The following is a 22,520-nucleotide window of genomic DNA, read 5'->3' as shown; positions in this document are numbered from 1 at the left end:
TGTCCTAGAACTCACTCTGTAGACCAGGCTGGCCTCAAACTCAGAAATCCGCCTCTCTCTGCCTCCCAAGTGCTGAGATTAAAGGTGTGCACCATCACTGCCCAGCCTTATATTCTTTTTTAAATAGTTTTCCCCGTTCTACTGCAAGCTCCAATGGGTAGAGAATCTATGTTTCTCTTCACAGAGTCAGGGCTTGCACAGTGCCTGGTTCGTGATAAACAGTAAAAAAAAAATTTGATAGCAAGAAAATGTAAAGATGATGCTGAAGAAAAGGATGGTACCACTGAGAATGTGACACAGGAAGGGGAGAGTTTTGAGGACAACTGGTAATTTATTCATCAGTCTACTCCCTGCCAGACTCTGGGCGAAGGATTAAATTTCAGAGATAAATAAAAGCAAGTCTTATACAAAGTCTAGGAGCAGCAGATATAATGGGGAGCTCTCATTGAGGGCCCCTGTATGCTGAAAGAGGGATAAGCATTTCAGAGGTCCTGTCTCATCTAGTTCTCACAATAAACTTACAAAGAAGGACCCACAATTATTACCCCAATTTTGTACCTATGAAAACTGAGGCTTAGAAATGTTACATAATGGTTGCAGGTCACAAAGTATAAAGCCAGGTTGAGTACTTAGGTTATGCAATTTGAATGCCAAGCTATAAGGCATTTGAACCTCCAGGTACACTGTTCTACAGACCACTATGAAAAATGTAGATGCACACACAGTGTAAAGAAGCAGAGACATATGAGGAGACAAGACATGAAGGCTCCTCCATAGGGCACCCGAGCTGAGCCTCAGAAGTTTATATAAGTTTACAGTATGTGCAAAACAGCATGCAGGCACTTAGGGAGGATCAGATACCTAGGCACTTAGAAGTATCCCAGTCTAATTTACTTCCTTTTTTTTTTTTTTTTTTTTATGGACATGGGTGTTTTGTCTGCACGTACATCTGTGCACCACATCTGTGCCTGATACCTGTTCAGGCCAGAAGAAGGCACCAGATACCCTGAAACTAGAGCTATAGACAGTTGTGAGCCATGTGCGGGTGCATGGGAATCAAGCCTGGGTTGTGGGAAGAAAAGAACCACCGAGCCATCTCTCCTATCTTTCAACCTAAGTCTTAAAAAGTGAGCATGGTTGCACACTCTTGTAATCCCAGCACTGGAAGGGCCCCCTAATAATAATAATGATAATGATAATGATAATGATAATGATAATGATAATAATAATATTTAGTAGTAGTAGCAGTAACCCTAAAAGGAGGCAGACATGGTGAGAGGTCCTTTTTGGCCCTTTCCCCTCTCTAGCCTTCAGTCTCACCATGCTCTCTCTCCCCATACGTTCTTATCCACCAATACCATCTCCTAGTATGTGACACAGCAATGACACAGTGTAGAGCATAAATCAAAAGTGCTGAACTCGGGTTTTCAGCCCCTAAATCTGTGAGCTCAATAAACTTTTAAAGTAAAGTCTCCTGTAGCTCAGGCCTGAACTCTGTTATTTAGTGCCTCCACACAAGTGTGCTGAGATGACAGCTGTGCAGCACTCTGCCTCTCTCTTATCCATGGATTAGCCTTAGGTATTTGGTTATAACAGCAGAAAGGAAGCAAACATGCTGCTTTTGTGTTCATCTCACTCGATAGTTTTATCTTTCCTAAATTAATTTTAGCTGAGAGTGTCACATAGTGGTTGAACACATGTTTAGCATGTAGTTAAGGCTCTGGGTTCAATAAAACAAAAGAATTATGGTCAATTTTTGCATCATCAACAAGGTAGAAGTTTTTAGCTTTGTTTATTTTGGATACTGGAAAAGGTCATCTCCATAGTCTAACCTATAAAATGAACACAAAACCAATGTAGATTACAATCCCTACCCAGAGTGTGCTGGGCTGAGAAGATGGCTCAGCAGGTAAAGACACTTGCTGCTAAGCCTGAGGACCTGCCATCAATCTACAGGATTCATGCAGCAGCAGGAGAGAACAGACTCCCTCAAGTTGTCCTCTGAGCTCCACAGGCACATGTGAGCCCATTCTTTCTCTCTCATACATAAAAGCAATAAAAATTCTCTTGGGGGCTGGAGAATTGGTCCAACAATTAAGACACTTGTTGCTCACGCAGTGGACCTAGGTTTGGTTCTAAGCATCAACATGGTGCTAACAATCACCTGTAACTCCAGTTCCAGGAGACCTTACATACTTTTCTGATCTCCACAGGCACTAGGCACACACATGGTACACATACAAACAGGCAGGCAAAACAGTTATACATTTAAAATGGATAATTATTACGTTCTTATGTTTTCAAGACAGGGTTTCTCTGTGTAGCCCTGGCTGTCCTGGAACTAGATCTGCCTGCCTCTGCCTCCTAAGTGCTGAGATTAAAGGCATGTATAGCCATCTCCCATTAAATAATTACATCTTTTAAAAGCTTTTTTTCCCTCAAACTGTCTCATGTAATGTTTAAAAAAAGAAGAAATAATCAGTTACAAAAAATCCAAACTGCTACAAAACAAGTGGTCAATAGTGAACGGGGTAAAGCCAGTTGTGATGATACAACGCCCTTAACCTCAGCACTCAGGAGGCAGAAACAGGAAGATGTCTGAGTTCCAGGGCAGCTAGGACTACAAAGAGAAACCCTATCCTGAAAAAACAAACAAATAAAAAAAGTATGGGTCTTTTATTATACTTCTACACTACATGGAATTTTACACCAGCATGGATTTCTTTAACAAACATTTGTTTATTTGCAGGCTATGGTTAATCCAGGGCCTCTCACATGCTAGGAAAGCACTGTACCAGAAAGCTACCTCCCAGAACCCACAAAGATTTATTTTTAAGCTACTACATAGACTAACAATAGGAAAGGTGAATCCAGAGAAAGTCAGCCAATTCTGCTTAAGAAAGAAGATCTAGTAGGTAATGTGTGGGTATTTAAGATCTTTGTTTCTGGCTATTTATTACTGAGGAGGACCTCTGAGAGGAAGATGCACAAGAGTGCAGCAGCAGTCCTTGCTTGAGCCTGCCATGAAAGGAAGGAGCTGGGAAGGTGTCACAGGTACCTGCCTAAGGTACCAAGCTTTGTGAAGAGGTGTCCTAATATTATTAAGTGGGCCGTAGAGAACAGATTTAATCTTGTCCTCTTGAAGAAGAAAGAGGAATGCAAGCTTTACTTTCTGAAGGTGACAAATGTAATTGAACATGAGAGCTAAGAAGGTGAATGAAGTCCACATAATCCCCTGTATTCATAATCCCCAAATGTAAAAACTTGTGAAAACTGAACGCTTTCTGTAAATTCATTTGTTGGCAAAATGCAATGTGAATTTGATTAGCAACATAATCTGACCTTAACTGACATCAGACTATTTATAGTCTATCCAGTTTATTAAGAAACGCTATACTGTGATTGCCAAAGTATTAATGTATTTGAGTGGGAAGACCTAGCTGACCCTGCAGGGAACATAGTATATGGTACAGGCTTTTGATTTCCTCTCCTGGGGAGCAAACCCAGGGCTTTGCATGTGATAGATAGGCATGTGCTCTACCACAAGGCTGAAGCATCTCCAGTCATAAATTATTAGTGCTCCAAAAACAAGTTCTGAATTCTAAACATATGGGGATTTTAGAGTTTCCAATAAGGAATTACTGACCTAAACAGAGTTTTATTGAAATGGGCTAGAGAAATGAGTGGTTGGAAGCGTGTACTGCTGCTCTTGCAGAGGACCAAGTTCAGTTCCTAGCACAAATGTCAGGTGGCTCACGAATATCTGTAATTGTAGTTCCAGGGTATCCAATACTCTCTGGTTTCCATGGCCACTGCAGGCATACACACATACACATAAAATTTTTTAAATCTTTAAACCTTTCTGCCCGTAACTGATTAATTTATAAAAACTATCTCTCATTCCTATCCTTCCCTACACTAATATGTCAGAAACAATGAAGCCACATGTGAGTCTTACTTCACCACTGTAGTGTGAGGACAATGGACAGCTCTAGGATGGGAAAAAAAAAAACTACTTATGTTTAAAAGCAGTCATGATGTTATACTCAAGAAGTCAAAGACCAAAAAATACCCCCAAAATATTCCTAAACAGGCCTGGTACCCCAGCAATGCAGAAAGCAGAAGCTGGAGAATTTGTGAGATCAAAGCCATTTGCAGTTTATATAGAAAACCTTGACTAAAAAACCAACCAAACACTCAAAACGCTGCCAGGCGTCATGGTACAAACCTGTAATCCTAGCTACTTAAGTTATGGCGAGAGGATCACAAGTTCAAGGCCTGCCTGGGCTATGAAACAAGTTCAAAGCCAAAAAAAGCTTTATCAACTTATTGAGACCACAGCCTGAAATAAAAAGTAAAAAGCACTGGAGATACAGCTCAGTGGCACAGCATTTTCCTAACAATTAGTGGGGCCCTAGGTTCAGTGAGAGTAACTCATTTTATTTAATCATCATTTTATTTATTTGTCTATTTGTCTTGGGTTTTTTCAAGATGATTTCTCTTTGTACCCCTTGCTGTCCGGGAACCAACTCTAGAGTGTAAACCAAGCTGCCCTCTAACTCTAAGATCCACCTGCCTCTGCCTCCCAGATTTTGGGGATGCAGTTAAAGCAAAATTAAATGCTGGGATTAAAGGTGTGAGCTACTATGCCTAGCTCTCCAGTACTCATTTTAAAGAAAAGCAACATGCTAAGGGGTTAGTCCAGAGGCAGAACACTTACTTATCATGTAGAGGCTGAATTGAATACACGATTAAAAAAAAAGACTAAGACAATATTTTGGCTGGGCGGTGGTAGTGCATGCTTTTAATCCCAGTATCTGGTAAGAAAATGCAGGCAGATCTCTGAGTTTGAGGTCAGCCTGGTCTACAGAGTAAGTTCCAGGACTACACAGAGAAACTCTATCCTGATAAACCAAAGGGTTCTCAACTCTATAACCCAAGCTGGCTTCCAACATACTAGAGAGACAACTCCTACCTGATAGAGTCCTGATTAAATCCACAGGTTGTTTTCTTTTTTAAAACATAGGACGAGCTCCTAGGTAAACCATATCTCACATAATCTGATCCTAGAAGAACTTTAAACTTTAAAATACGCTTTATCTGAATCCACTCTTGGAAGTCTCCACCTGTTTTCCCTTCACTGATTATACTTTCCATCTTTGACCTAAGTGAATCTTGATAATGAATATGACTGCAGGCTTAGTCTGGTGAGTTCTTCCAGAATATACTAAAGCTGGAGGTATCCTTGGAAGACTCCACACATACGCAGCATGTTTTCTACCCATAATGGAATTATAAATCAATAGTAGAAAGATATATAGAAACTTCCAAATATTCTCAAAATTAAACAACTCTCTGGGAAGAAAAAGATTAGGAAGCATTTTAAACTAATGAAAATGAAAACTCATTATACTTTTAGGGATGCAGCTAAAGCAAAATTAAAGGGTGATTTATAGCACGACCAATGTAAATTCTCAATTAACTTCAATGTCTACCCAGAAAAATGAGAAACAAACAGAATCCGATACAATCACAAAAATAAGATATTAAATACCAGAGTGGAAAATAATAAAATAAAACACAGAAACATAATAGGAAAAACTTACCCAAGTTCTTAGTCCACTAATCTGATGCCCTGCATAACAAAAGTCACTCTGCTGAGTTAATACTTGTGGGTAAGAAGTTCACACTGAAGCTCACCTGGTTTCAAATGTATATGACCCAGCTGCTTGGGAGGATCACAAGTTCAAGGCCTGTCTTAGTAGAAGAGCTCAAGGATACTTTAGATAACTTAATGAGAACTTCTCAAAAATACAAATTAAAAAGAAAGGGGCTGGAGAGATGGCTCAGTGCTTAAGAGCACTTGCTGCTTTTCTTAAAGGCTAAGTTCAGATCCCAGAACCTACAGTGGGTGGCTGCTCACAACCACCTCAATTCCAGCTCCAGGGGACCAGACGCTATTCTGGCCTTCCTGGGTACCCTCACACATATGGTATTCACTTACAAAGGCACAGACACTCTAAATAAAAAATCTTAATTAAAAAAAATAGCTGGAATATTACTTGGAGCTCTAGTTTCAATCCCCAGTACAAATAAAAACAAAACAAGTAATGACAAAAAATACTTTACCATTAAATTAAATGATGATAGATATATCCAATGAGTATTTCTTTATGAAAGATTTTGATATATGACTGCATGGAGATGACAACTATGAGCACCAGAGCACAGCTGGAATGGTATGAGGAGATAGTAGCATGGTGGAAATCTTGGATGGGAAAATAAATGGACGCATTCAGCAGAAAGATCAAACTCTTCCACATGTCCTCTCTCCAGTGCATCTATTTTACTATGACATGGAACTCAGGTCATGTACATTTTCATATTAAACCTTTGGTTAAATAAAAAATTTAAAGAAATGTGGTGGTACACCCCCAGGAGTACAGGCAGGAGAGTGCTGAGTTCAAGGCTTGTCTGGATTATATAATAAAAACCTGTTTCATAAACCAAAGTTTAAATAAACAAACATTTAATAAATCAAATCAATGAAAGCAAAATCTGTTTCATTGTGAAGAACAATAAAACTAATGCCCATCCAGTTAAACATAGGCAAAAATACAGAAATGTAAATTACCAATATAAGAATAAAGGGTGCCATACCTCTACAAACTGTACTGATCTGGAGATGGCTCTGCAGTTAAGAGTGCATACTGCACTGCAAAGGGCCTGAGTTCAGTCTCTAGCACTCAGGTTGGGTGGCTCACAACTGCTTGAAACTCTAGCTCCAAAGGATTCGGTGTTCATCTTCTGGCCTCTATGAGTACCTGCACTCAAATGAATAAAACCATACACAATTTCAAATAAATAAATCTCAAATGAGGAAAAAGACTGGTAAGAGAAAATTATAAGCAGTGTTATACCAGTAAAGTTGACAACTTAAGTAAAACAGAGAATCACCAAGGCTCACTGAAGATGGAGAACTTAAACAGTAATATAACTGCTAGACAATCTGAATTTGGTAGCAAAACTTTCCCACAAAGAAACTACCATGTCAAGAGAGCTTTAAGGGAAGCTCTCAAAAACAGTGGAAAAGAAAGAGAGAGAGTTAGAGAACGAGGCTAGAGGGAAGAAGAGAGTTTTTCTGGAGGAAGGGGTAAATTAATTCTTTGGAGCATAGAGGTCTGTACCTATACTCAGACTATAGTCAGGCAGTGCTGGCAGGGGTATCAAAAGTTTAAGTCCAGCCTTGGCTACACAGTGTCTTCAAGGCCAGCCTGGGTTGCATGAGACTCTTTTCAAAAACAATGAATGAATGAATGAATGAATGAATGAATGAAAATGTTATAACCTGGTAAAGGATCTATTCGTACAAAACTAAATATTCTTCTCCTACACTGAGAAAAGGAAGGATGATCAATCTTGTCACTTCTGCTCAACATAATACCTGAAGTCTAAGTGTAAGCCAGTTGATTAAGGAATGGAATCAGACTTGAAAAATAAATAAAAAATAAAAGCATCATTCTTTGTAAAGTAAGTGTGTGTGTGTGTGTGTGTGTGTGTGTGTGTGTGTTTCTAGACAGGATTTTTCTGTGTATGTCTGACTGTTATGGAACGCACTCTGTAGACCAGACTGACCTTGAATTAAGAGATCCACTTGCCTCTGCCTCCCAAGTGCTGGGATTACAGGCATGTGCCACCACCAACCAGTCTATATTTTTAAAAAGTTTTATTATATTTATTATGTTAGGTACTTATGTGGAGGGCAACCTGTGGAGCTGAATTTCTCCTTCAACTCTGTGGGACCCAGAGACTGCTTGAGACCATCAGGCTTGACAGCAAGACTTTACCTACAGACTTGCTAATCCAATATTTATATTTAAAAACATGAATATCTGTAGGGGCTAGAGAGATGGACTATGACTTTGACTATGATTTGCTATTAAAACTATGACTTGCTCTTCTAGATAACCTGTGTTTGAGTCCCAGAATCCACATAGCACAGCTCACAACATCTGTAACTCTAGTCCCAAGAAGATTAGATTCCCTCTTCTGGCCTTCATGGGCACACAGTCTGTATGTGGCACACAGACAAACATGCAGGCACTCACAAATATAAACAAAATGTATCTCATATATATTAAAATGTACATATAAAGTATATATATATGTATGTATGTATATACATATAGTAAAATGTCACTAGAACCAATAATGAAATTAAAGTTTGTCTAGTTCAATATACTCTCATTATATCAATTTAAAAAACAAACAAACAGCTCAGACTGGAGAAATAACTCAGCAGTTAAATACCCATAATGCTCTTGCAGAGAACCAAGTTTGGTTCTGTATTCACTGGAGCAGCTCATATAACTTCAGCTCCAGAGGAGCTAACACTTTCTCCTGATCTTCACCAGGCATTCTGTTTTCATGTACATACACATACACATACACATATTCTCTCTCTCTCTCTCTCTCTCTCTCTCTCTCTCTCTCTCTCTCTCTCTCTCTCAAAAAATAAAGTATTTTAAAAAGCCTCTGGAACTGTGCGTGGGTCCCATGTCTTTAATCCCAGCATTAGGAAGGCCAAGTCGGGCAGATTTCTGTGAGTTTGAAGCCAGCCTGGAAAGTTTCAGGACAGCCAGGGTTACAAAGAGTAACGAAAAACAGAAGAAGGAAGGAGGAAGGAAAAAGGAAGGAGGAAGAAGGAAGGAAGAGGAGAAAGAAGAAGGAAAAGGAAGGAGGAAGAGGAAGAGAAGGAGGAAAAGGAAAAAGAGAAGGAAGAAAAGGAAGAAGAGGAAGAGGCTGCCACCACCTCTGGATACAGCTCAGTATAGAGTCATTGACCAGCAAGTGGGAGACCTTGGGTTCAATCCTCTGTACCACATAAAAAAATAGAATTCAAATACTCAATTTTGGTTTTGTCACATGCTAATTTCTTCTTTCATTATTCTTTCAAGTGTGAGAACTATCCTTCTCATCTTGACATTGAACAGGCTCTTCATATTGGCCTAATGTAGTGACCTTAATATATAGTATCTATCACTTTTGTATTCTTTTATAAAATTATATTTTTGCATACTTACATAATAACAAACTGCACTATTATTTTGCCTAAAAAAGCACCTCTGGATGCACAATGTGGCGGGACTTTGGTTAAGAAATATTTCAAGGAAGATAATGTTTACAAAAACTTTGTGTAAGTGTATATATGTTTGCACTAGCCCATATGTACCAGAGATTAATACTGGATGTCTTCCTCCAGTGCTCTCCACTGTCCTTTCTGAGACATGGTCTCTCACTGAGCCTGGAGCTTGCTGTGTCTGCTAGACTGCTTGGCTGGTAAGCCCCAGGACCTGCCTGTCTCTGACCCTGGAGTTAAAGACATGCACTGCACATATCAACTCAGACCCTCAGGCTTGCAGAGCAAGCACTTAACCCACCAAGCCATCGTCTCTTTAGCCTGGGAAAACCTGACAGTAAGAGAAGAAGAAAAAAAAACTGGTAGGCAGATGCAGGGAGAATATTTTACATAATCAAGCCTTCAAAAGAGAGAGAGAGAGAGCCAAAAGGAAAAAAAATCATATGGAAAATGGAGTAAAGATTGGACCAGAGAAGTCAGGGATGAAAAACTGGGAATGGGAGTTGGTAGATTTGGAAAAGTAAAGGCACCTAGCCAGACAAGACACTGATTTCCTAGAATGAGAAGAAAGCAGATGGATTTCAATGAGGTAAAAGAAAATAGTGGGTAGGAAGTGTTTTCTGAGCAAAGAGAGATGGGACAACCAGCAGACAGCTACTTAAACAATCTAGACACAGCCTGTGGATGACTTCATATCAGGCTGGTGCAAACAAAAACCGGAAGTCCACAAAGCTGCTGGAGTGTGGGGTGCACAATCTGAGCCACCTTTGAGGCTGAGGTAGGAAGACCTCAAGTTCAAAGCCAACCTGGGCAATACAATGAAACTCAGTCTCAAACAAACAAACAAACAAACAAACAACAAAGTAGAACAAACACAAAAATAGCTCAAAGCCATAGCAAAAAAAAAAAACCAAACACAAACAAACAAACAAACAAACAAAAAACAAAACCTAAAGGACAGGATACCATTTCAAGATCAGTATCAGCAGATTTCAGAATCTAGGTAGTGAGAAATACCCAAGAAAATTGACAATTTGCAAGAAAGTGAGGTAGAAGATGTGCTCTAGTCTCTGGAGTCACCTTTCTGAGAAGCAACCTGAATGAGTTCTCAGCCTCAAGGATGGGGAGAAGGTTAAAGGCACACAAGAAAGTGCCGTACACACTCCTCAGTACAGTAAATAAGCTGAGCACATGAGCTTCCAAAGCAAACAGGGCAACAGCGCAGACCCTGGCACAAAGTGCTGAGGCAGGGTCACAAGCCACGCAGGGAGCACAGGATCCCCTGTTTATTAAACATTTCAAGCCAGCCCTCACTGGTTTAAAATGTGATGCCTTTCACATTTTTATTCTAGTTTTGTTTTTGTTAGTCTTACAAAGAGCCTTTCACTGTGTTTTGAAGGTAGAGAGGAGGGAGGTAAAGGGGGAAGAGAGAGAGGGAGTGGGAAAAGAGTATTTTCTATGTGGGGTGTGTGTGTGTGTGTTTTATAAGTAACATTTTTCCCTTGGCCAGCCAACCACGTATTAGCAGCATGGAGAACACGTAGCCCTCCTCTCTGTAGAGACTTGTGTCTCCCAGCTCCCCACACTGTTTAGGTGCAATAATGAATATACTGAGTTTTTTTTTTTTTTAAGGGACTGAGCCAAAATGCAATATAAATCACCATAATGTTAAGCATATTGTTGCAAAACACAAAATTTTTGGAGTAAAACATGAGAGTGGCGATGGTGAGTAAGTATTTTAAAGTCAGCAGTTCACAACTCATCTAACAGAGACTTATATATAATAACAGAGATGTACCCCTGGGTAAAACATCCCATGAAAAGATTGTCACCAAGCCTGATGCATCATTACAGGGCTTGTGCAGAAGAGAGGCAATTCTTTCAGAGCAGCAGTCTCCTTTCTCATCTGCATTTCTTCCTCCACACCAGAACCCTGTACCTAGCAACCACTTTAGACATTTCTCCAGCTCTACTGTGAATGTCAATGAGACAGAGTCACTTTCTGCTTTAAACGTTAGTGGTGTGTGCATGTGTGAGTGAACTCTTCGGTGTGCTTGTGGAAACCAAAGGTCAACTATGGGTGTCTTCCTCTATCATACTCCACCTCATTTTGATACATGGTCTCTTACTTTTTTGTTCACTTTTTTGGCTAGACTACCTGGCAGTGAGCCCTTGGGATCCTCCTGCTTCCTCCTCCCCCTCTGAGCGTGCTGCCATGCCTGGCTCTCACCTGGGTGCTGGTGATCTGAACTCAGGTCCTTATAATTGCACTGCAAGCACTTTATCAACTGAGCCATCTTCTTCCCAGATTGCATATTATATTGTTCAAAAATAAAATACTCCAGAACCACGTTACAAGAATAAACCATACTCATTGTATCCAGTATCTCTCCAGTCCTTTCAATCCGGTCAGTCTAGAAGTGACTATGCAGATCACACACACATTTACCTAGAATCAACCAACTAGTACTGTATGAGTGTAATCAGTACCACCAGTGTTTAATCACCTACCTTTCTGTACCACATCCCACACCATGGTTGTTCCTTTAAAAAATTAGTGATTATAGAATAAAGAAACAAAATATGGCATAGCCAGGGAAGGAGTGGTACCTAAGCCTAACAGGAAATGAAGGCAGTCTATAGTACTATAGTTTGGATCCTGCTGAGGACTGTCTTTAACACAGAATGCTTTTTGTCTTAGTTTGGTTTGGTCTCCAAGGCAGGGTTTCTCTGTGTAGCCCTGGCTGTCCTGGAACTTGCTTTGTAGACCAGGCTGGCCAGGAACACAATGGTCCCCTGCCTCTGCCTCCTGAGTGCTGGGATCAAAGATGTGTGCCTCTATGCCCAGCTCACAACAGTATGAATAGATGTGGAAGTAAATTATGTCATGGGGATGTTCCCTGGAAGGGTACACTGTGGTCCTTTTCTTCCTCTACTTTCTGCTTCTCACTTGGTGAAGTCTTCTTCTACTATATCCACCCTCCATGTGCAGTTTTGCCTCAGACCAAAAGCATCAAGCCAACAGATCATGGACCAAAACCATCCAAACCGTGAGACTGTGAGATAAAACACATTTTCGTTTTCTTCAATGTTGTACATCTAACCCAGGACTTCACGAATGCTAGGTTTAAGTGTCCTCCAGTTCAAACCTTTCTTCTTTTCTTTTTTTTAAAAAGTTGATTTATCTCAAGTCTATTAAAGTAATTTAAAGCAGACTAACACAGAAGAGGGCAAAAAAAAGAGAGCTGTTGAAATTAAAGAGGAATAATTGACAGAAAGCAGTCTGACTTTCCACTGTGATTTCCCTTTCTCCACCTCTGCCTGAGAATCAAATTAAACTCACACTGGCTTGGGAATTCAGGAAATTCATGCAAAGCCCTCCAAGCTGAAGGAATCATCTTCCCCAAGACATGTGCCCAGAGGTCCTTCTGGGCAGTCCCTCCCATTCTACTTTTCTCCCTGTTCAGTGTCTGGCCCTTCAGAGATGGCATCAGCACTCACTCCGGTGACCTAGAGGTCACTTCTGCTGCACAGCTCCCACAGATAAGCTGGTATGAGTCATCACTTTCTAGTTCCACCTGACAGCTTCTGCAGTTTACAGTACTCTACTCAAACACGTGCACTAACCAGAAGAGATGAGCTCCACTCTGGCCTGTGATGATTGTCTTCCCTGAAGAGAACTTCAGAATGTCTTTATGTGTTCTAATATGGAAAGGGACAGGAAAGAGAGATGGGTTGACAGTTAAGAGCACTTGCTGCTCCTGTGAAGGACCTGAGTTTAGGTCCCAGCATCTTCATCAGGTGGCTCACAATTGCCTTTAACTCTAGTTCCAAGGGATCTAACACCTCTTCTGGCCTCCATAGGCACCAATGCTCACATGTACATACACTTGCAGACATAACTAAAAATATAACAAATCTTTTTTGAAAAGGTAAAAGTTGATTCAGGATAGAGCTTAGTGGTAGATGCTTGCTTTGCATGTACAACATGCTGGCTTTAATTCCACCATTAAAGAAGTAACAAAAGGACCAAAGAAACAATTCGGCAGCTAAAAGCACTTGTGTTTGCAAAGGATGACCTCCATGAACATCTGGAAGATACGTGGTGCACACACATTTAGGCAAACATTCATATACATAAATAAACCTTTAAATTTTATTTTAAAAGTAATAATAATAAAAGAACCTGGGAACTGTGTTTGGTGGCCCATGTTTATAAGCCCAGCATTTAGAGGCCAAAACAGGAAGATTACCAGTTTGAAGCCAGTCTGTGCTATGCAGTCAAACCCTGCTCAAAAAACAAAGAGGAGTTAGAGATGTCTCAATAGTTGAAGGTCCTTGACACCAAACCTCATGACCTAAGTTTTGTCTCTGGGACTCACATGATGGAAGAGAAACAAACTCCTGCAGGTTGTCCTCTGACTCCCACATGCATCAATACAAAGAGGTAAATAAAAGTAATTAAAATGTTGAATGAGTGAAAGAGAAAAAGAAAGAAGGAAGGAGAGAGGGAGGGAGGGAGGGAGAGAGAGAGAGAGAGAGAGAGAGAGAGAGAGAGAGAGAGAGAGAGAAAGGCTTGATCTATCTATGTAATGTGGAAAGTCCCTCCAGTTACCTGGAGGCAAGAGAAACCAGATGAGCTGCCTAGAAGATGTTTAGAGCAGTCACTTAGATAGGACACTCTCCAACCTGTAGAACTGTCAGAAGGTTGCAGGGTACGCCAGGTTTTCAGCCTTTGTGAACTATCACCCATGCTGGGGTGAGTCTTGGGAATGCAGCTGTGGTTTCATCATTTCTGCTCCCCTAAACCCAATGGTTCACCAAGTTGGATATGGGTGGTAGCCATACTTTGGTCTGTGGTGAGATCTTTATCTGGGGTTGAGTAGATGTGTGTGTTACATCTCCCCAGGAAAAGTCCTGTCACAAGCATGCACTCCTACTCCTAAGTGTATTTGTTTTACTAAGTAAATATTTTCAACTGAGGTAAAATACATACAGAATAGATCTGTAGTTTTAAAAGATTATTTTCACTGTAACTGCATATAGTTCTCACAGGCACAAAATTCTCTAGCTGGTACAAAACAAATGAAAGCATTATGAAGCTAAGTAATTTGGTTATTGGTTTTGGTTTTGAAATAGGATGCCATGTTTCCTAGGCTAATCTTCAACTTAACTACAGAGCTGAGGATGACCTTGAGCTTTGACCTTTCTAACTCCACCAGAGCAAACTGTAACCCTCCTGCCTCTACCTTGAGAGTGCTGGGATTATAGATGTGGAGTATCATGCCAGGATGTATGGGATTACAAATATAAACCACCACATATGAGTTTTAATTTGTGTGTATGTCTGTGTTGGTTTGTACACATGTATGTATTGCCCACAGAGGCCAGAAGGTCTTGTTTGAGCCTATGAATCAGTGTTAAAGACAACTGTGAGCCACTAAGTAATTTGTCTGGGAAATTCACTAGAATTCTGAATGACTAAAATATGGCAGGCACAGTACATTATGTTCTTGGAAATGCTGGTATAAATAAATAGTCTTGGTCTTCAGAAACTTAAACTCTGGGCTGGCAAGATGGGTCCATGGGTAAAAGTGCTTGCTATACAAGCATGGACAATCTGAATTCAATCCCTGGAACCAACATAAAAGTAGAAGAAAAGAACCAACTTTACAAGGTCTTCCTCGGACTTCCATGCACCTGTTATGGCAAAGGCTCATCCATAAACATGCAGTAAGCATTTCTTTATTTACTTAAAGCTTACAATTTAGTAGGACGGACGGACTTAGAAACATATGATATATGTTAAAGTATAAATGAGTAAAGTATCAAGAACAATGAGAAATGAAATCTTCCTAGGAAGAATGAATCACTTCACCTCTCTGTGAAAAGGGCTTTGTAAAAACCCTTTCACTGTAGTTTTTGAATTCTCAGTCACTGCTGTGCCTGGAACACAGCCGGCACTAAAGCAAGTATCAGCAACACAAGCAAACCGAGGACCTCTGACTTCTGGTTCAGACTCTGCATCTTGGCTGTGGCTCTGCGTAGGCATGTGCATGGGTGCCAATACTCAGGGAACTACTCTGGAGCTCTGCTTCTGAAGCTGCTCTCACAGCCAGCTTACAAACCACAAGGAAACTAAGACTCAGGAAAGTTAAACATCTTTTTTTTTGAGATGATAGCTGAGACAAGAGGCTTCATTATATAGGCCCAGAGCAACTTGCAACCCTCCTGCCTCTACCTCAGAGTACTAGGATTACAGATGTGGATCACCATGCCAGGATGCAAATAACAATTACTACTACTTTTATTATTTATTAATAAATAAATAAATTGTTTGTTTGTTTTGAGACAGGGTCTCATTATGCAGCTCTGGCTAGACTGGAACTTGCTCTGTAGACCAAGCTAGCCTAGAACTCAGAGAGATCCTCCTGTCTCTGCCTCACAAGTGCTGGGATTAAAGACATGGACCATCACATCCACCCGAAAACTTTATTTCTGATCCAACCTGAAAACTGTAACATCTAAACAGTTATTTGTTTTTGTATTTTCTACTCTGTGTGAGGAGACTGTATATACATGTGGTATATATGTATTGTGTGTGTGTGTGTGTGTGTGTGTGTGTGTGTGTGTGTGTAGGCCTAAGGCTAATATCAGGCACCTTTCCTCTCTTGCCTGCCACCTTTATTTTTTTTCTGACAGAGTCTCCACTGAAGCTCATTGATTCAGCTAAGCTGGCTCTTGGCCAGTGGGTTTCAGCAATGCTTCTTCTCAACTTCCCTCCAAGGCTGGGGTTGCAGGCATGCACAGCCAAGCCCAATCGTTTACCTGAGTTCTAGGGATCCAAACTCAGGTCCTCATGCTTATAAAGGCATCATACTAAATGAGTCATCTCCCCAGCCCTGCACAGTTGTTTGTTTGATTTTTGAGACAGGGCTCTCTTTGTAGACCTGGCTGTGCTGGAACTCACTCTGTAGACCAGGCTGGCCTTGAACTCACAGAGATTCGACTGCCTGTCTCCCTAGTTCTAGGATTAAAGTTATGCACCACTAATGCCTGGCTATCACAGTTATTTTTAACTTTTTTTTTTTTTTTGAGATAAGGTCTCACTGTGTAGTCCAGGTATCCTAGAACTCATTATGTAGACCAGGCTCGCCTTAAATTCATAGATCTGTTTGCCTCTGTCTCCTGAGTGCTGATATTAAAGGCATCTGTTACCATGCCTAATATGAATAGTTTTGTTTTAAGAAGCAAATCTACTCTGAATATACCAGGCTATATACACTAAATATCCTTAGCTTTCTGAACATCAGTAATACCTCAATAAAGGGGAGAAAACACAAATGTACACTCAAAAAAGGAAGAATATAAAAATATGAGAGAGCTAGAGATTTAGCTTACTGGCATAATGTCAGCGCTCAGCATTTCCGAAGCCCCAGATTCAATCAATTCTTAGCACTGCCCCAAAAGCCATATATCTTTCACATGATCTGCTGTCTTCAAAGGACAGAGTGTTAACTGCTATCTAACTAAAAGTACAGATGGGCTAGGCACAGTGGTGCACACCTTTAATCACAGCACTCAGGAGGCAGAGGTAGGTAGGTAGGTCTTTGGATTTGAGGCCAACCTGGTCTACAAAGTGAATTCCAACACAGCCAGGAAGGGCTGCACAGAGAAACCCTATCTTGAAAACAAAACACACAAAAATCAATATATAGATCTATAGACTTCCTAGCACAGGCCAGGTCAGGAGCAAAAATGAGGAAGGCAAAGCTCTGTTCCCAAAGCATCCAAGGTCCAAGGGGGAAGATGTCAACACATACAGCCCAGGACAATCAAGCTATTACTCGGCAGACACATACTGATGAGAAGAGGGAGGCTATGTACTACTGGCACTGGCTCTAATTTATCAGATAATCATTAGTCAGTGCTTGTGCCTTATCATCTATGATTACAACACAAATTGACTGTAAACAGTTACAATATAAACGTAATATGAAAAGAAATGACATTAAATCTGATACAGTGGCATGTTACATGTACTCCTAGCTATTTAGCAGGCTAAGGGTGAAGAATCACTTGAGCCCAGATTTTTCAGGCCAGCCTGGATAACAAAAGAGAATGCATCTTTAAAAAAAAATAATAATAATAATGCTATAAATCTCCGGAGAAGTGGCTGGAGAGATGGCTAAGAGATTAAGGGCACTTGCAGCCTTCCCAGTGCTCAGATTCCAGCATCCATGTGGATGGTTCACAACCACCTCTGCCTAGCTTCTGGGACTCCAATGCTTTCTCTCTTCTGGTCTCCATGGGCACATATGTACACATACGTATCTCTACACACACACACACACACACACACACACACACACACACGTTTCAGAGATTGTAAGAATTAAAGATCAGAGCTCTTGGGTTCCCCTGTGTTTCCCTCAAAGAGATTTAGCATGTTTGGATTATAAAGATGTTTCTAGGTGAGAAAAACTGAGTTATGCAAAGGTCAGTGGCTGGAATTACCTAGGCCTGGTCCTTCCAGTATGCTGAAGACATACTTAAGATCTGTTCTGTCCAATATAAGGTAGCCACAAATAACACATGGCTATAAAGCATCTGAAATCTGATTAGTGTGGCTTGAAATGTTTTAAATGAAAATACATTATAGTTTTCAAAAACTTAACATGAAAAAAGACTTTTAAAATACCTTAGTACTAGTTTTGGTTTTTTTGGGGTTTTTTTGTTTTGTTTTTACTGATAACATAGTCAAATACTAAGGTTTTGAATGTATTGAAGTAAAATGTTACAAAAAAAATCAATTTCACCCTTTCTTTCTACTTTTTAATGTGGCTACTAGAAAATTTTAAATTACATATGCGGTCCACATTTGTGGTTTGTTTTCTATTTCTATTGGACAGTACTAGTGCAAAGATCTGTAAGTAACAGGCAAAGGTACTTAAATCCTTTAGGCAATCAAACACTAATGAGGATTTCCAACCTAAGTGTTTGTGTTATATTTGGGAAGGAGCAGAAAACATAAAGCAATCTTTCAGGAAGATTAGTGTGGGGGCAATGCGTAGGGGTGAAACACTAGAGGCAGTTGTCAATGTCAAAGGCAGCAAATGTCAAAGGGCAAGCAGGCTTCTCTGCTGGAACCTATACAAGGTCTCTAGAATCAACATGCTGCAGAGAGGAGAAAGAAATCAAGAGCAGCTGAGACAAGAGAAGAATAACAGGTGCAATGCTAACCCAGCCTGAACAACCAGGGTATAATGCTCGTTCAGTCAGCAAGCTCAACACAGTGGTTGCAGACCTATCTTTATGTGGAAAGCTCTCTTAAGAGTGGCATCAAATCTCAGATACTCTAGGGAAGAAGTAGACAGCAAAGGCTACAAGAAATTAAAAAATAACAATAAATAATAAAAGTAAAAGTCAAAATCATAACATAGTCGTCAAATATTTTCCAGGAGTCTACTGTATACCTGACACTGGAACAGGCTCTGGCATCAATGACAAATGAAATATACATGGCCATGAATCACAAGCTGATAACTACAAAAATGAACTGGAGCTCTAAGAGACCTGAGTAGGAATAAAGACTTAGTGGACAGAGATGGAAAGAAAAAGTCTTCAGAAGCTGGACGCTGTGGCTCACACCTATAATCCCAGCATTCAAAAGGCTAAGGCAGGCCAAGAGTTCAAGTCCAGCCTGGGCAACATAATGAACTCCAGGGTATCCTGGTCCAGAGTGAGATCTTAAAACAAACCAAAACAACCAAAAAGGGGAGAGAGGGTGATGAACCGACTCTTTTGAGATAGCAAAGGTCTTTAATTCCTCCACTGGGGAAGTCGAGACACAAGGATCATGAGTATGAAGCCAGGTAGCCCACATAACAAGACCTAAGGAAAAAAAAATTTAAAAATTCAAACAGAAACAGAGCTTTGCAGTACTATGTTCAATGAATGTCAATTAAAAAACAAAGGTTGGACGTATTTTTTAAGGTGCTTATTAGTTCTAAAACAAGAATAGTCTCAATTTAACATTAAATTCTTAAGCCTGGCTCAGACAATAAAATCTTAGCGATGAAGTCAGTGGATTCTCCTTTCCTACCTCTCTCTGCTTCTCAGTGTTCTTTTTGCTTTTCTCCTTCTGGACAATTCAGGAGTTGAAAATAAAACAAGCAAAAGATATAAAAACAACAACAACAAACAGATCCCAGATTAAACCTAGCTGTAGGGCTCTTGGGAGCCCTGTCCTCATCCCTACCGCAATGAGAGTGAGTTTCTGCCCTACAGGCTTCAAGTAAGGATTTAAAAACTAAACGTGAGGAAGACATACATAGTGTAACACAATGAACGGGAGCCAGTACTGACACGGAACAAAAGTATTGTTTTGATTTTAAAACATTTAAGAAACCCTGTCTCAAGATGAAAATAAAAACCAAAAAGCATTTAAGGGCTTCTATTTGGGGGAAGATCTCAAGGATATGAAGGGTTAGCAGACAGATGTAGCATGGGCAGTTTGTTTTGTTTTACTCCTTTAAGTACTATCAGAAACTACACTACTCAGATAACCAAGTTTAAGACAAGCAGTGAAGAACTAAACTGGGCCTCTTTAATCCAGCACTCTGGAAAGAGGCAGGTGGTGGATTTCTGTGAGTTCCAGGCCAGCCTGGGGCTACACGATGAGGCCTTGTCACAAAAAACAAAACAAAACACACAAAGGCATGTATCATAACCCTCCCTCATCACTGCATCCCAAGTGGGACAAACCAGTCTGATCTGTATTCTGGATACTGGTTATCCCGCATGTGCCTACCTGTAGAGGCTACTACACTGATCTCCCTCCCACTTACTACACTGATACTCACACTACAAAAGTGCAAGACAAGTCTACATGCTCTGCTCTTTAAGGAGTGTTTACAAACCACCGCGAACACATAGTTCTAAAGTCAAGAACTGAAATCTCCCACAAGTGAAGAGAAACATTTCACAAAAGGCTAGGATGTGTGATTTTTGTACAGCTTACTGCTATGTTTAACTGTGAAGGAGGTACAAATGATGTTTTATTCACGGAGTCTTGGTTCGTACTCTTTATTCAGAATCTAAGCAGCCAAAAGACACAGGAGAAAGCATGAAGCTAAAAGTCTCAGACGGGTGACCTGAGTCCAAGACTAATGATGGAAGAGACGCTGCTGTTCTTGGGTGTTGTGATAGCCACTATAGTGAATTTCCCTGGACCAGATATTTATTTAGCCATTATGGACTAACAAATCCGTTAGTTTGAAATTAAAGGGCACCGGACCAGCAGAAGGCAGCAAACCCTCCCCAGGGTTGTTTCCAACTCTTTTCATCCCTCCGCCCCTCGTCTGTTTCCTCATCCAAAGTGAGCATCGCCTCTCCACAGCCCCCACCCCCACCCCCACCCCACGCAGCTCTCGCGGGATGCCCGTGGGACCCTGCCATCGGTCCAGCACACATGCCTGCACGCCCGCCGCGCGGGGACGCCGGATGCTCGTGCCCCACCGCCAGGCATTTGCAGCTCCGAGGGCCCTAGGCGACACGAAGCGCTCGGACTGCCGCCGGCCCACCCGGAAGCCCTTTCCTCGGCTCACACCTGCAGGCGCGTGACGCCGGTCTGTCCCGGCCCCAATACTTGGGACACTTCGGCCCTCACGACCGACGTGACCGCACGTCCCTCACACACCCCTCCCCCGCCTCACGTCTGCACATCGCGATCCCACCGCGCGCCCGGGGCGAGCGCCCCAACCCGCCGCGGCCCACTCGGATCGCGCACGCTCCCCCCCACCCGCCCCTCCCGCCCGGCTCGCTCCCGTCGCGCGCGCTCGCGAGGACACGCACAAGCTGCACCTCAGCGGGCCGTGCCGCGCGCCCCCGAGGGAGTCTTCAGTCGCCCACCCTGGGTCGCCCGGCTCCGCCTGGCGGCTCGCGAGAAAGGAGAAGGCCCGCGCGGCCCACGGTCCTCACTCACCGCTGAGCCGCGCCGGCTCCGAGTGCGCGTCGTTCCGCTGTGGAGCCCAGCGGCGACCGCGGTCTCCGCTTCTCCGCAAGCTGTGGAGGCGACGTCACGGGTAGGCTGAGAGGCGAGGGGGGTCACTGTCGCTCGCTTCACCTTCCCGAAGCTCGGGGACCCCAGAAACTAAAAACAAAATAAACAAACTTTCCCCTCCGCCTCCCTCCCCCAAAACCACAACACAAACACTCTGGCGCCCGCCCACAGCCCCTCTCCATTGGCCGCAGGCAGGATGCCTCTAGCTTTCACTGGTTAGCTTTCGTGCCCGTCAAGCCGCTGTTCCTCCTCCCCTAAGTCCTCGCCGCTGCCGTCTCCCTTCATTGGCTAAGTGCTTCCCGTTTGCCGAGCTGGGATTGGTTGAGCGGCCTGCGCCAATCATGAGGGGACACACCCCCTCAGCATCCCAGAGGCCGCTTCCTCGGTCGCGGACCCAGAGAGACGAAGGGGAAACTAGAGCATGATGGCGGCGGAGCTCGCCTAGCGCAGTCATCGTCTCTTCCCTCTTTTTTTAGCTCATTAATGCCTCTCTCAGGGGCTGTTTCTCCCAAGCTTCTTTCACCATTCGAGACTGCACTAATAACGGAATCTATACGTGCAGACTCCTTGATTTATCCCCTCCGAACTGCTGAGTGTGGGTTGGTTGTGCGTCATTGGACTGTCGGGGTGTCGCTCCCAAGTCACATTCTTAAGCTATTGGTGGAACAGCCAGAAAGCGGCCAACAACAAGGGCCCATGCCATTGGTTTGATTCCACTGTTTCCCCCACTCCCCCACCCTCACCCCGGCATTTTATTGGGCACTTCTGTGTTGTCCGTCAGATCCGGATTCACCACAGTATGGTCTGGCTGAGGAGCCCGTTGTCTTCGGTCATTGAAAGTTGACAGTGATAACTACTATCATGTATTGTATTTTACCCCAAATACGGTGCTCAATTCTTTACAGGAACTGATTAAACCCTAATTTTACATAAAGTAAAGCCAAAAGAGGTTAAGAGACTTACCCAAGGTCACCCATTTAGAAAGACGTTTTGGGGTATACAGTGCTTCCTAGGCCTGTATGACTCATTTACATACATGCCTTAGTGTCTCTGAATAGTATCTGTCAGTCAACCCAGCATCTTAAAACTGTTTCCTTCAGAACCCAAATTCCTGGCAATTAGAAAGATTGTCATTAACATTATTGGAGACTAACGTTGGAGAGGTCGACATTTTCTCCATGATATCCTTCCCCTAGGGACCATTCTTCCCCCATCCTAAGTTAAACAATAAATGTTTCCTGACAAGAAGCACATATAAATCTATGTTCTGTTTCTTTGTCTTTGTAAATGGCAATTTTTTAACCATCCTTATGTGAC

The 22,520-nt window shown here is 42.0% G+C and overlaps 1 protein-coding gene across 10 annotated transcripts in view; it reads right to left on the bottom strand.

Annotated features, from left to right (window-relative positions):
* Positions 1-21,375, bottom strand: part of Tnrc6b (trinucleotide repeat containing adaptor 6B) — a 205,858-nt gene extending 184,483 nt beyond the window's left edge. For 3 of the 10 annotated variants that reach the window (XM_076911652.1, XM_076911654.1, XM_076911656.1), the window contains exon 1: positions 21,126-21,373. The gene's annotated coding sequence lies outside the window, so the exon portion shown is untranslated. Of the gene's footprint in view, positions 1-6,660; positions 6,825-21,125 lie in introns of all 10 variants that reach the window. The other 7 variants (XM_076911655.1, XM_076911663.1, XM_076911653.1 and 4 more) reach the window with 6 other exon arrangements.
* Positions 21,376-22,520: the final 1,145 nt, after the last annotated feature.

Source organism: Arvicanthis niloticus, chromosome 13 (genome assembly GCF_011762505.2).
Source record: "Arvicanthis niloticus isolate mArvNil1 chromosome 13, mArvNil1.pat.X, whole genome shotgun sequence".
Taxonomy (NCBI): domain Eukaryota; kingdom Metazoa; phylum Chordata; class Mammalia; order Rodentia; family Muridae; genus Arvicanthis; species Arvicanthis niloticus.
Note: the sequence above shows the minus strand (reverse complement) of the source record. Positions and strands in the feature narration are given on the sequence as shown.